This window comes from Struthio camelus, chromosome 10, assembly GCF_040807025.1.
Source record: "Struthio camelus isolate bStrCam1 chromosome 10, bStrCam1.hap1, whole genome shotgun sequence".
NCBI lineage: Eukaryota > Metazoa > Chordata > Aves > Struthioniformes > Struthionidae > Struthio > Struthio camelus.
The window spans coordinates 27008832-27024155 of NC_090951.1; positions in this window are offsets into that span (position 1 = coordinate 27008832).

The window sequence follows — 15324 nt, forward strand, 5'->3', positions numbered from 1 at the left end:
ACTGCAGAGGGACTATTCTTACGTCACCTAGACCGCAGCAAAAGACGAACAACGTCACCTCGGCAGCAGGCTCCAAGAACAAGGGGACAAGACTTTCTGGCAAGACGCTGCTGCTACAGAGCAGGCTCTTGAATCCCCTGCTGCAGCGCCTAGGAGCGGTTTATGGAGTCCCTCCTGGGAAGAGGCCGAGCACTCTGCAAACTCACGGGCTCAGGGGGGCAGCAGTCATTTGGCCAGGGCAGGAAGCAAAAGAAGAAAACTAACCATCCCGAAGGAACCCTTGACCGGAGGGCAGGACAAGGCGGGCAGATGGGTGCAGGGCCCACGACAAAGGGCCCGGCGCCACGCCATTGTGCCCTCTGGCTAAGCCGATGCCACGTCGATAGATACAAGGGCGAAGCAAAGCGCAAGGACGGCACCGCAGCCCGTAAGGACCATTCGGCCCCTCTGGCCCTTGGTAGCCAGCAAAAGTCTCCCTGCGCTGCTGGGGCCAGCAGCCTATCCCTCCCACGCACCCCGCTGCAGGCGTATTACTAGCAAAGCACACCCGGGGGCCCCTCTGAGCACCTGCTCCTGGCTGGCCTGTCCAGCTCAAACAAGCCAAAGTTGCTCTCAGGCCACTTTGAGGCGTTCAGCCATGTCTTCAGAGCAGTTGGCCTGCCCCTCAAGCTTGGGGCAAGGGCAGGCAAAGGTTTTTAACCTGTCTTCTTACCAGGAATGTCTTCTTGAGCGCCCCTGGCCTGGTATTCCTGGGCAACAACCTCCGAAATACGAAACATGGGTCTCCGAACGATCGAAAGCTCCCCGTTCACGGAGCACTCGGAGTGCTTCAGAACATAGAACACCCCCACTCCTAGTATCTTGACACCCTGAGAACAGCAGCAAAGAGGGAGAGAAGGAACAAGCATCAGTAGCCTGGAGACACAAAAACTGTCCGATGGCTTGCCAGAGCGTGGGGGCTGCTGCTCTGCGCCCTGCCCACCCCTAGCATGCCGAGGGCAAGATGGGCCACTTGGGAAAGCTTTGGAGAGAAAGCACATACTCCAGACCTTTCTTTCCTCTTGCTCCTCTGCTCTCCTCAAAAATCTCTTTGCACAAGCAACAGCAGAGACAACATTCCTCCCCTCCATACAGGTGGGGGGAGGGGGTGGCAGGGAGGGGAGCAGGGGGCATTTCCAACAGTGGGCACCAAGTCCTTGGCACTCTGTGGCACAGGGATGTCAGGGCCAGGCAAACCGCCAGCATTTCAGGAGGGGAGGAACAGGACACAAGACCCACCTTGTTCTCTGCCAAGCGCTCTAGAATGTATTCTGAGACGCTGTCCCAAATGCTAACAATCTCTGGAAAGCAAGGCAAAGAGGTATCATGCGCCAAGTCAGCAAGCTCACTACCTTTCAGCACCCCGCTCCCCAGGCAGGTGGCAAGTGCAGGTGAGATGAAACGTACCGCCACCCCAAGCCAAAACACGCAAGGCGCTCCCCAGGACGGCCCTTCCGGACCTCAGCCGCAAGGACACTGCAGGGACGCCTCCGCCCACTTCTAAGCAAGGCTCCTGTCCTTTCAGGTGGCCATGCCAAAGGGCGACCCACCCGCTCGGGAAACGGGGACTAGGTTCCCACAGCAGCGAGAAGACCGTGCAGTGCCTACCCACAGGAGTCACCCACGCTCAGGGCAGCCCCAGCTGCCTCCCCTGCAGGGACCATTTTCACCTCCATTCAACGCCTGCACACACACACGCTCTGCACGGCCACCCGAGCAGCCCCAGCCCTTTCAGCCAGCTGCCAGCTCAGGGCACGCAATCCCCACTGCGAGGCAACCCACGGCTTCTGCCTGCACGTGCCCTGGAAGGCACGGGCAGAGGAAGCTCCTCAGGACAACGAGCCAGCCGGCCCGGCTGCCAAACTCACCCCTGGGCTGCCAACGGTCGAGCGGCCTGCTCTCCCGTGCCACCCACTCGCCCTGTCCAGCCCTCCCCTACAGAGCCCAGCGCTTCCACTGCCTGTCTCGCGGCTCATACCGTCTACAGCCTTACCGTAACGGTTGAGATTCCTGAGCGTTGGAAACATGTCATGCCACAGTTTCGCCATCTTCGCGCCCCCTCGCGCTCAATGGGGCCCTGTAGCAGGAGGGTGACGAGGAAACTTCTCCTCCCAGGAGCCGCCTCCTCCTCCTCCTCTGCACTTCCCCAGGTAGGCTCCAGCGCTGTCGCGCGGCCTCCCTTCGCCCTCTCGGTGCGCTGCAAAGCAGCTCCTCCAGAGAAGAGCGGTGGCGAGAGCAGCCCCAGCACCTGCACGTGCCAAGGCCTCGCAGGGAAGTGTGGGCAGGGCTCGGGGGCCCCGTGGCGGGAGGGGAGCTGTGACTGTGATGCGGCATGTCCCACTGTGAGCCCAGCCCGTGTCACCAAGGGGCTCACAGGCACCCTTACCGTCCAAAGCATTTCTCTTGGGCCCACAGGAGGGGCAATTTCACAGCCCCAGAGCAGCCAGACCGCAAAGGGGTTTCAGCAGGTCTCCGCTCTGACCTCCTGCTGCAAGTGCGGCTGACCAGAGCAGACTTCCCAGGCCCGGGCGCCACTGAGGGGCCACTGGCTCCATGGATTCCCCCACCACCCCGGGCCCCTGGGCCAGTGCTCCACCACCCTTAGGCTACAGCGCTTTTCCCCGTCTCTCATGGCAATTGCCCCCACTGCCACTACTGCCATTGCCCATCCTCCCGGCCCCCCCCCCACCCGGCACCTCTGGGAAGGCTCTGCCTCCACCCTCTCACCCCCCTCCCGTTAGGCCCCTGCCGCCTGATCCTCTTGCGCCTTCTCTTCTCCCGGCTCAACAGCCCCACGCCCTCAGCCTCTCCTCGCACTGCTGGGCTCCAGCTGCCCACCAGCTCCCAGCCCGCCCCACAACGAACGGCTCCTCCAGGGCCACGCTCCCTTCCTGGTGTCCCTGCCCCCCTGCAGCTCCCCCCACAGGCCACAGTCCCCTCAGAGGCGCACCTCCTCTGGCATGAAGCGCCTCCTTCCAAAAGTACCTCTCCAGCCATGTCCCCAGCAACGGCTCCTTGCACGGCTCGCCTTCGCTTCCTTCTGCTTTTCTCCAGAAACATGCCTCTGCACCCTTCTCCTCACGAGTGCCCTTTCGTGTGGCCTCCTGTGGCTCCACGGAGGCCGCCCCCAGCTGCGGGATCTGCGGCCCTGCCGCCGCATGCCCCAGGCAGGGGCCGGGCCTCGGTGCCCCGCTCCTCCCTCCCTCCCTCCCTCCCTCCCTGCCTGCCTGCCTGCCTGCCTGCCCGCCCGCTGCCCCAGCGTTGGGGGAAAGCCTTGCCCGGGCCCTGGGTGGCGCTGCGGGCTCCCTGCTGTGCCCAGAGCCCCCGGCCCCGCACGGGCAGCCCCGAGCAGCACGCCCAGGTGGCACTGCTTGCTGCGCAGTAAGGACTGGTGCCAGGGACTGTTGGGGATGGGGGAGGCCCCGCTGCCCGCGGGGAGGCGGGAGGCAGGCAGCGTTGAGCCGGGGCCCGGCAGCCCACCGGGAGCTGGTGGGGGTGTGGGGCAGAGCCATAGCAAGGGAAGGGGCCAGAGTGCAGGAGGCAATCCCAGGTGCCCCCTCCCCGAGCAGAGGGGCCTGGGAGAAGGCAGGGGGTCAGGGCCGGGCCGGGGGCTGGTGGCCGGGTGCTTGGCTGCGCCATGCTGACCTGCTCATGCCAGGGCATGGCTGCTTTGCGCCGATTGCAGGCAGTGTCCCCCCGCGGAGGAGCTGGCCCCTGCTGGCTTCCCCTTGGGCCATGCAGCTGCCTGCCAGTGCTCAAGGTCCCGCCGGGGCTCCAGCGACGCTGGGAGAGGTGCCGAGGGGGCACCGGCTGCTGCTAGCAACTTCCCGGGGACCCCTGAGGCAGTGGCTGGTGCTGAGGGAAGGGCAGCGGGCAAGGAGCCGCAGGCAGCACTTGTTTGACCCATGCGTTGCCTCTGCTTGCAGGCCACACTGCCCAAGGCATTGGGACTTGAGCGCGGCAGCCAGGCGAGGCAGGGCAGCTGCCGCTGAGGCAGCAGAGCCAAGCCCCAAGCCCCTCCGCTCGGTGAGGCTTGGGAAGGGCAGAGCTGGGAGAAGCTGGTGCCCCTCAAACCTCGTTCTCCCAGCAGAGCAGAGGGCACGTAAGGCAGCGCTTTCAGCCAGTGAAAATTGCTGGCTCATGCCTTCCTTTTTCAGAGGCCTGGTTTGCGCAAGGCCAGCGGTGCTGCCTGCCCACCAGTGCCCACCCAGGCTGCGGTCGGAGGAGACCTGCTCCTTGCATTGGTCCCGACCAGAGTTCGGCACCAGAAGACACAGCCCCTGAGGGGGCACCGCAGCACACAAGTGTGGCTTGGCATGCCTGGCTCACCAGCAGAAAGGGACCATGCAGACTAAGGTGGAGTCAATCAGCCAGAACGGAGCACAGAGCAACAATACAGTTGAAAACACAAAGCCTAGCTAAGTGTGTGTGAGGTTCCCCGTGGGGAGCCCCGTGATGCTTCTGGGGAGGCCTTGGGCAGGGAGGTGCCTCCTGCCGAGGCCCCCGGCAGCTGGGATGCCGGCTGCAGGGCTTTCGGCAGCTCCAGCTTCCCTCTTCCTGCCCTGCCAGGGGTGAAGGCCAGGCTGCCTGCAGGGATGGGCTACTGCCGCCCCCAGGCCTCCTGAGGAGGGGCAGTGCAGCCCCAAAATCACCTTGCAAAGCCAGCAGCCCTGGGCGTGGGCTGAGGTGGGTGCCAGGGTGCACGCTGGAGCGCAGACTCTGGGATCCACAGGCCTCCAAGGCCAGGGCCTGCAGGGCCAGGGCAGGGATGACGAGGCTCTGGGGCTCTGACCCTGCAAGAGAGACCGCAGGAACACCTTGTGCTGGCCCTGGGCTGAGAGCAGAGGGGAGCAGGAGGCTTCGTGGCCTCCACGCCCCAAACCAACAGCAAATTTGTGCCCAAAAGCTCTCAGAGGAGGCTTCAGTCCCGGTCAGCTGCCCGTGTCCTGCACTGATTTCGTATGCTCAAACCTTGTGATGGGCAGAAGGCAACATGCTTGTACCCCAAGGCAGCCCCCTTTAGTGGCCAAGCCAAGGACCTGCTCTTAGCATCACTGCAGGAGTAACCGTCTAATTAAAGGCTTGCAATTAGCCCACCTCCAATTAGTGCACAGCAACTCAAACAAAGGGTCTTCTTAAAGGACAAGTCTCCTTAATGCAACCTAAATGGTCCTACGTTCCCTGTGCAGGGGCGACCCTTCTACATCCCCCACCGCCAAGGCTGCGGCGCGCATGGGCATGGGCATTGGCTTCAGGGTCCCAGCTCCTTCCTCAGTGGGAGGCGGCTGCTGCTGGTGGCTTCCTCCATCGCATAGTTGGGCTGACACTATTAAGCCTGCTCCTAATAGGCTCTCTTAAGGCTAATAATGTGGCATAAATAGCCAACAAATGCTAGAAGGAGTCACCAAAACTAAAGCAGCACTTTAAAATGCAACTCCTACATTTAGCATCGAGGAAATAAGCCCCTCCACCTTACTCCCAATTTGACACTCTCGGGAGAGTGCTTTAGGGGATGCTAATGCGTGTTTTGCCCTTCCTTGCTCCAACACGGGTCAGGCTCAGCACAGTGGAGAGGGAAAGACTCTGGCGGGGCGGAGGGGGTGGGGTGCGAGCTTTGTGCTCGCCCAGGGCCCTGCACTGGCCCCCTCCTCTGTCCTGCCCCTGAACATCCCAGACTCCGTTGGCTACAGTCGCCTGCTCCTTGCCAGGCCTTTGTGTTGACTCTGATGAGCCTTTGGGCGTTTCATGTCACTCTAGGAGCTGGAAGAGAGCCTGCCTCATGACACGGGGTTGCAAGGAGAGCCACTGGCCGTGGAAGAGGACTGCTTGCCTGGCCTCGCTCAGGAGTCCCATCCTGCCCACCCCGGGCATCTCTCTCTTTCCTGCCCGCTGACACGGTCTTTCTCCAGAGGGAAGCAGTGAGGCTACATCTCCGCACAGTGCTGGGTGGCCTGGGGAAGGCCGGGCACATGCCAAGCGGGGAGCTGGACACAGGTCTCCACCGAGTGCTGTCGGGGGGCTGGCACCGGTGCCTGGGGCACGTGTGCTCCAGGCACTTCCCAAATAAGCTCCACTGGTGCAGCCTCCTCTTCACCTGGATGTTGAGTTCCAGGGCCTCCTGCCACGCCTCCTCCAGCAGGAACAGGGCCTGCGCAGGCGTACTGCTTTCCTGCCCTTCAGCCTGCTCCTGGTTGCTGGGGAATGCAGGTGTGCGGGCATGTCCGGGTGTCCTGCCTCATTTCAGCAGGGTCACTTGCTCCTGCTGGTTCCTTCTGTGGCCCCACCTGGCCTCACAGAGCCCCACATCCTGCCCGTCAACCCCAAGGGGGACGCAAGGCCCTCAGCTCACCCAAGAGAGAACCCCCAACCTCCCTCTGCTCGTCCACCCACCCGCCTCAGCATATAGCACGGCCCAAGGCCCATCCCTGGGCCCTGGCACTGTCACGGTCCCTCTCCTGACCACAGGACCCACTGGCGCTGGTGAGTGCCCGAGCAGTTAGGCCGCTGTCTTTTCTCCCATGGCCAGTGACTTGCAGGGCTGTGCAGGACCCAGGAGTCCTGCTGGCCTGTCCCTCCATAACGTACCAGGGGCAGGGAGTCGCAGAGCTGCACCTCGGAGGTGCTCTGGGGCCTAGCAAGTGCAGGGGACCGGAGGGGGCCTGGGAGCATGCCTGGGGCCACTGGCACATCAGGACAGGGCAGGAGCCCAGGAGGGAGAATCCAAGCACACGGGTAGCAGGCCCGGCCGGCCCTGCCGAGCTCCACTGGGTTGAAGAGCGGCCCAGCAGGGGCTGTGCAGGGCAGGGAAATGGGGACTGCTCCCCAGCCTCACAGCCCCAGCCTGCGGGGCTGAGGGGCTGCCCTGGCCCACAGGGCCCTGGCACACGCGTTTGCACATGGGAAGGGAGGCATCTGCACCTCCAGGCAGCAGTCAGCGGCTGGCAGGGTAGAGAGACTACGGGCCCTGCGGCAGATGAGCAGAGCCCGTGGGAGCACAAGGAGCAGCCGAGGGCTGACGGAGGCCCAGGGACAAGCACGGCTCATCCCAGCTTTGCCTGCCTGGAGAGCCCTGCAGCTGCAGCAAAAAGCCAGGCATCTGCGCTCCCAGGTGGCCGGCCGCACCGCTCCACCCCACAGCAACTCCCTCCTTTGCCCTTCACCCTTCCCCATGCAACCCTGAGAAGGGCTCCAGCGTCCCTGCACACCAGCCCTCAGAGCACCCCTGGGGCTGTGGGCACGTCAGGTGCAGCTGTGTCCTGGCCACCATGGTGTGCACCGTGCAGTGTCTCTGTGCGTGTGGAGAGCGCGGGCGCGTGTGCGGATGCGTGTGCAGCGTCAATGGTGTGCCAGGCTGGCGCACGTGCACTGTGCAGGTGCAGGCCTGGCTGTGCGGGAGGGTCTTGGTGAGTGAGAGGTGTGAGCTGTGTGCGTAGCCGTCCTGTGGAGGGTAATGAAGGAAGGGGCATGTGTCTGTGCATGTGTCTGTGCGCTGTGCTGAGAACGGGTTAGGCGGTGGTGTGCATGCACGTGCACTCTGTGGCGCGCGTGCCTGCATGCTGCGGCCCGTGTGTGGGCGATATTCTGTTCAGGCTCTACAAAATAACTGGAGGAGCACATGGGTTTGTACAGCTCTTCCTTTCATCTTTCAGGAGCACGCTTCCAGACTTCGCCGCAATAGTCACGTTTCCTCTGCACCACCAGCAAGTCCTGGTCCCTTTCCCTTTGAGCCTGGAGAGTCATCCGCTGCCCAGGGCTAGGGCATGGAAAAGGAACCGTTTGGTTTCAGGCACAGGCAGAAGGGCACGGAAATGCTGCAGGCCTAGCGCAGGGCACATCTTCTGGCCTCTGCCTCTGCTGGCATTCCTATGCTTTCTCGGATGGGCGAGGGGCCCCCTGGGGTGCGAGGCAAGGACATGACCACATGACTACCACGGGCAGGTAATCAGCCTGCACAGGAGTCAGGCGCGGGATGAGACTTTGGCCCAAACTGGCATCAAAGCACAGGGCAAGGCCTCCACGTGTGGAGACTTGGGGAGGCAAGGACGGAGCGTGCCTTTGGAAAAGGGAGAGCCAAAGCGTCGCTCCAGGAATCCTGTCACCTTGGGTAGCCCCCGTGTTCTGGTCCCACCTGGGAATCCTACCCCTGAGAGCCCAACACCTGCCCCTGGGCTGGAAGGCTGCCTGCTCCCAGGCCACAGCCTCCAAAGCCTGTTGCTCTCCCTCGACGGGTGCCAGAAAAAGACCCTCCCCCCCCTCCCCTCCTCTGGGCTCCTCCTGGGTGTGGAAGGAAGGCCAGTGCAGGGGAAGGCAAAACAGCACCCCCAGCTGGAGAAATTTACCAGAGGAAGCGCTTCTCTTGGGAATTCCTCTGCCGATTCAGCTCTACCCTCTGCTTCCACTCTTCCCGACGCGCTTGGTAAGTCTCCAAGACTTGCAGGGTGTGGCTTGCTCGTACAGAAAGCTGCCTGCAAGAGCAGGGAAAAAGTTCCCTCTCCCCTTCTGGCTGAGGCCCTCCTGCCTCTCCCCTCCACCAGCCCCTGCACACCCGCTCCCGCTGGCGGTGCCCGCAGCCTTCAACTTGCCCCATGCAGCTTGGGGCTGCCTGGCATCGGGGCCTTGCCCAAGGCATTGCCACGTCAACAGAAATCAGGGGACACCATACCCAGCCCCATGGCTCAGGAACTGCGCTTCCTCACACCTCGGACAGGTGCTGCCACTGCACCTTTCCAGGCCAGGGCTGGGGCCGGGGCCCGGGCCCGGGCCCGGGCACACTTACTCTTTGTGCAGCCGCGGCAGTCTCTCGGGCTTCCTCTTCTCTGCTCGGGGCACGAAGGCAGCAGTGCTCGCCTCTTTCCCAAGCGGGGGCCCTGGTGAGGCTGGCCGAACCTCCGGCAGTGGTTCAGCATGCCGCCAAGCCTGCGTTGGCGCCAGAGGACAACTCTGAAGCTGCTTCTCACCTCCCTCACGTGCTCTCAACTCTCAGCACGGGGAGAAGCCAGCCACTACAGGGCCTGTGCGTCCCCCCAGCACACTTGTGTCTGCTTTGCCCTCAGAAAGCCCCATGAGGAGCACAGCGCCAGGCAGGGACCCTGCACTCGTAGCCTGGCCACGCTTCACCACACTTCCCTGCTGGCCCCTCTGCTTACCTGTGCTGCCTTGTGCTGATGCCCGCAAGCAGGAATTGCAGTTCGAGGTCTGCCTTGAGCAGGTCCTTCCTGCTTGCCGTCCTCTTCCGCCTTAGAGGAGCTCTCCCGAATTGTCTGCAGCCGGCTAAAAACACACAAGCCGCGTGAGGTGATTGGAGTTCCGGGTGAGGCTGTTCTGCATCTTGCGCTCACAAGCGGCTCGGGGCCAGCCTCTGCAGCACAAGGCAGTTCTGCTGGAGCTTTTGGTGTAGCTGAGTCCTTGCGTTCATGTCAACAGTGAGGAAAGAAAGCCTTGAGCTGCAGCACTGGCAGCGGGCCCAGGAGGCCCTAAGGAAAGCTCGGGATGCCCAGGTGTGGGCCCTCTCTGGGTGGCACAAGGGGAAAACCAATGCCGTTTGCAGCACCCAGAGCCTGCAGAGACCACTAGGCACCTCCTGCCAAAGGCACTGAAGTCAGGGACGTGCTCAGAAAGACTCTGTTTTGGGGTGAAACGGGACTATTAGTGGGGGAGCCACTGTCGGGGAAGGAGGAAGTGTACTAGGCACACAAGCAAGCCCGGCATGTAGTTCTCTCTGGTATGTAGTTCTCTCTGGCACTCCTCCTGTGCCAGACAACCGCCACACCCCTGCCCCTGCCACCCCAGCCCAACAACCTTCGGAAGAAATTCACAGGCATTACGTCCAACCTAAAAAGCAGGGAAAACAGACCCTACTCTCTGCTGCTGGGGCAGGGGCTTCTGACTTTCACATTCCTCTGAGAAGTGCTCTCATTCCCACTGCAACCAAAGGAGGGCCCTTCACATCCATAGGGGAGCAGAAAAACACCCGCCACTGCTGCAGTACTTCTTGCATCAACGCCAGTCCCTGGGACACCACTTGACAACCTCACAGACTTCATACCCACAGAGCGTACAGAAACAGAAACAGCTCCCTCCCTCCCAGAAGCCCAAAAGCACACGGCCACCCGCATGCTTTGCTCCAAGAGCCTCACCTGGCAGCTGGCTTGTTTCCCCTGCTTTCCCATGCCTTTCCTCCCTTCCAGCTGGCCCCAGAGAACGGGGGTGGAGAAAGCCTTTCTCGAGACAGGAGGCGCCCACCACAAGCACTGCCTGGAAGTAGCAAGGCAGAGGAGGCTCCTCAGCAAGCATCGTTCTTTGTCACCATTTGAACAAGAAGGACAGGCAGCTGTGCTCCAGCATCGGACCAAAGAGCCCAATTCCCTTGGAGCTTTGCTCCCAAGCAGGTCTTAGGCCCTTGCTGGCGCACGATCGCGTCCAGCCTTTCCTTTCTGCAGGGCAGTCTTCTGCCCTAGAGTTCTGTGCTGCTTCTACTGCTTTCTCTAGCCCTTAGGCTTCAAAAAGGGGACATGGCTGGCAGGTCCTGGGGACCTCATGCTACTCTCTCCTTTGGCGTGGCTGCAGGCTGGAGGGCAGAGTGTCACACGAGAAGGGGAACAGATTCCTGCCCATCTCTAAGGCGCTCACATGCACAGACTTGCAAGCTAGAGCAGGGCCCCGAGTGCCAGGGCAAAGTGCCCCTCAGCAGTGGCAGCTGCAGTTGGAGCTGCACAACTGCCCCGAGAGCCCCTTCCAGGAGGAGTGCCCCCAGATCTGTCGTGATGAGCAAAGAGAGGCACAGGAGAAGCAGGCCACTAGGCCCGGCACGGCATGTTAAGCTTGCCTCCAGCCCCTCCGCTGCACAGGACAAAAGGAAAACAAACACACCTCTCTCACCAGCCAGCTGGCACTTTACCTTTTCCCTCAGTCTGCTTGTTCTGCTCCCTGTCTTTTGCCGGCCCGCCTTTGGCAGCCTCCCGACACCCTCCGGAGGAAGATGCTGGTCGCACAGGCACAGGCGTGATGACCTCACCCTCACTCCTGGAAACAAGAAAGGGACGAGAGAGACGCTGACAGCAGAGCCTTGCAGAAACCTCCTCTACATGCTTGCCCTCCATCTAGAAAGAGAAAGTCACCAAAAGACTTGTTGGCCGCCCTTCACGTTGCAGTCGGACAGAGTCTACGCAAGAAACAACTCCTTCAAAGAGCTCCAAGAGCACAAGGTCACCCTCAGCCTTTTCTCCAAGAGCCTCACCTGGCAGGCAACTTCCTTCCTTTGCTTTTCCACTCCTCCTGCTTTCTCCCCCCAGCACCAGGTGACGCAGGTGGCAAAGGCCTTTCTTGAGCAAGCAGGCACGCAGCAGGAGCACTCCCTGCAGGCAGGAAAGGAGAAGGCTCTGCAGAAAGCGTCTTTGGGAGCACTTGGTCCAGAAGGACAGGCAGATCTGCTCCAGCACCGCATCAAACAGCCTGATCCCCCGGGAGCCGCGCTCTCTAAGAGCTCTTGCTCCCTAGCACGTCCTTGGCACACCTTAGCAGCCTCTTAGCAGTCCACCTTAGCAGCCTCTTAGCAGTCCTCTCCAGGCAATCTTGCTCCCCACCTTCACACGCCCGGCATCCGCCAGAGAGGCAGACCCCCTCCAGCACTGACACCTCGGGCCCAAATGTCCTAAAGCGAAAGAGGAGCTTGCGCTGGCCACCAGGGCGCAGCACCCCGGGGCAAAACTCTCCCAGGCAGCACATCCTGACCAGGGCTCCAACCACCTACCTACTGCCGAGGACCAACGGAACAAACACGCGCACACACACAAACACACGCCCGCCTGCACACCCTCCTCTCGCTCGCCAGTCACCTGTGGCCTGACCTTTTCCGTCCGCCCGCTCTTCCTCTTTCGGGCGTGTCCGGGATCCCTTGCAGGAAGACGCCACTTGCTGCTTCTCACGGGGAAGCTTCAACTCAAATCTGGAAATGACAAGACGCCACGGTGAAGAGAAGGCACCACTTCCCCTTTGCCTCCTGCCGGCCTTGTACTCAGAAAGAAGGCCTTTCGGGGCACGTGGGGCCCTCCAGGCTCACCCAAGACATGCTTAGGTCACAAACACAGGCCCTGTATGGATCGGGTGCCTTCCACACGATGCCTTTCCTCGGCCAGCCACACACAGCACATTCGGGAACCTTGGCTTTTGGAAGCCTCACCCACGAGAAAGAGACCAGTCACAGGAAAATGTGGCCCCCATTCCTCTCTAGGCCTAAGATTGGTTAGCAGTGCCAAACACCGCCACTATTGCCTGTTCCACCCTGGGGAGACCCCCAGAGTCCCAAGTACTTGCAGACAGCAAGCTAGGAAAGAGTTGCTCCGCAGCAAGTCCTTCCTGAGGAGACAAGCTCCAGCAGGACGCTGCTACCAAGCACGAGCTGAGAAGCAAACGTACCGTGGCAACATGAAGACGCTTCTGGGACCCATGCGGAAAGCCGCGCTCCTTCTTCCTTTTACCACCAGGTGTCTCGTCCCTGGCGTCTGAAACAGACACCGAGGTACGTGAGAGCATGCCAGCGCCATTACTGCCTTGCTCCTAAAGGCAGCAAATCTTTCTTGGGCTCAGGGAAGATGCTGCCCCTGGGACACCCTGAAACAAAGCTGTCTTTCCAAATACTAGCCCTCAACGAGGAAAGCAGAAGATGCCCAGCTCAGAGTGCAGAAGGAGGAACACCGTTGCCAGGCGCTTTGCAAGGGCGAGACTCAAGACGGTCAAGGAGGACGCTCCTTCTCTCTGCCTGCAGACATCAGGCACAGGAGAAGGCGTGTGGTTCGCCAGGGTTTCTGCAGGCTGGCGTTTGCCTCTGGAAGGTCTTGCTCTGCCCCTTCTTGGAAAGACAACTCCTGGCTCAGGCGTGCTCTTAGCCCCACAGTGTCTCCAAGCATTCACATGCTTGCATCCATCGCGTGGAAGAGCAGAAAGAGCCGGCCCTTGCTCGGCCTCTGCCCGGTGGCTAAGACCTGCGGGTGCCAACTCCCTCATGGGGGTGCAAGCAGCTGGGCAGGGCCTGATGAGGGATCTTTGGGAACACAGCCTGACCCAAAGGCCCTGGCCCTGGCCCAGAGAACACGCTGGGCAGAGCCCCCCAAGACAGCAGCAGAGAGAAGGAAGAGACAGGCCCGGGAACCAGTGGCTGGGCTACAGCCTTCTTGCATCTCTCTGAGCAAATCTGCTGGCCCTCTGCAGGAGCGAGCCCTTCAGCTCTGACTGCTTTCACATCGCAGCTGCCTAAGGACACCTGGCAGCTTGCGCTCAAGGACAGGGCCCCACGAGAGAGCTGGGGAAGGGCGTTGGGCTGGCGCAAGGAGACATGCCAAGCAGCGGGCGGATGCACGCGTGGCCCAGAAGAGCCTCGCTCATGCCGCAAGGGCCTCCAGGGGCCCTGGGAAGGCCTGATTAGCGCCAGAGTCATCGACTTACCCCCAGCAGAGCTTCTAGCAGCTTTCCAGTGCCATCCATGCTGAGGAGGAAGTCGTCATAAAACCTCATTGTCACTTCCTTCTTCCGTACAGAAAGAATGCCAATGCCCTTGAAGACAAAGTCCACGTCCTGTCTTTTTGACATGGCCCAGAAGAACGCCATCGCGGTCTCATGTATGGAACACTGCACCGTTGTCAAAGGCATGCGGGCACACACGGAGAGATTCTTGTACTGCAGAGGGACTATTCTTACGTCACCTAGACCGCAGCAAAAGACGAACAACGTCACCTCGGCAGCAGGCTCCAAGAACAAGGGGACAAGACTTTCTGGCAAGACGCTGCTGCTACAGAGCAGGCTCTTGAATCCCCTGCTGCAGCGCCTAGGAGCGGTTTATGGAGTCCCTCCTGGGAAGAGGCCGAGCACTCTGCAAACTCACGGGCTCAGGGGGGCAGCAGTCATTTGGCCAGGGCAGGAAGCAAAAGAAGAAAACTAACCATCCCGAAGGAACCCTTGACCGGAGGGCAGGACAAGGCGGGCAGATGGGTGCAGGGCCCACGACAAAGGGCCCGGCGCCACGCCATTGTGCCCTCTGGCTAAGCCGATGCCACGTCGATAGATACAAGGGCGAAGCAAAGCGCAAGGACGGCACCGCAGCCCGTAAGGACCATTCGGCCCCTCTGGCCCTTGGTAGCCAGCAAAAGTCTCCCTGCGCTGCTGGGGCCAGCAGCCTATCCCTCCCACGCACCCCGCTGCAGGCGTATTACTAGCAAAGCACACCCGGGGGCCCCTCTGAGCACCTGCTCCTGGCTGGCCTGTCCAGCTCAAACAAGCCAAAGTTGCTCTCAGGCCACTTTGAGGCGTTCAGCCATGTCTTCAGAGCAGTTGGCCTGCCCCTCAAGCTTGGGGCAAGGGCAGGCAAAGGTTTTTAACCTGTCTTCTTACCAGGAATGTCTTCTTGAGCGCCCCTGGCCTGGTATTCCTGGGCAACAACCTCCGAAATACGAAACATGGGTCTCCGAACGATCGAAAGCTCCCCGTTCACGGAGCACTCGGAGTGCTTCAGAACATAGAACACCCCCACTCCTAGTATCTTGACACCCTGAGAACAGCAGCAAAGAGGGAGAGAAGGAACAAGCATCAGTAGCCTGGAGACACAAAAACTGTCCGATGGCTTGCCAGAGCGTGGGGGCTGCTGCTCTGCGCCCTGCCCACCCCTAGCATGCCGAGGGCAAGATGGGCCACTTGGGAAAGCTTTGGAGAGAAAGCACATACTCCAGACCTTTCTTTCCTCTTGCTCCTCTGCTCTCCTCAAAAATCTCTTTGCACAAGCAACAGCAGAGACAACATTCCTCCCCTCCATACAGGTGGGGGGAGGGGGTGGCAGGGAGGGGAGCAGGGGGCATTTCCAACAGTGGGCACCAAGTCCTTGGCACTCTGTGGCACAGGGATGTCAGGGCCAGGCAAACCACCAGCATTTCCGGAGGGGAGGAACAGGACACAAGACCCACCTTGTTCTCTGCCAAGCGCTCTAGAATGTATTCTGAGACGCTGTCCCAAATGCTAACAATCTCTGGAAAGCAAGGCAAAGAGGTATCATGCGCCAAGTCAGCAAGCTCACTACCTTTCAGCACCCCGCTCCCCAGGCAGGTGGCAAGTGCAGGTGAGATGAAACGTACCGCCACCCCAAGCCAAAACACGCAAGGCGCTCCCCAGGACGGCCCTTCCGGACCTCAGCCGCAAGGACACTGCAGGGACGCCTCCGCCCACTTCTAAGCAAGGCTCCTGTCCTTTCAGGTGGCCATGCCAAAGGGCGACCCACCCGCTCGGGAAACGGGGACTAGGTTC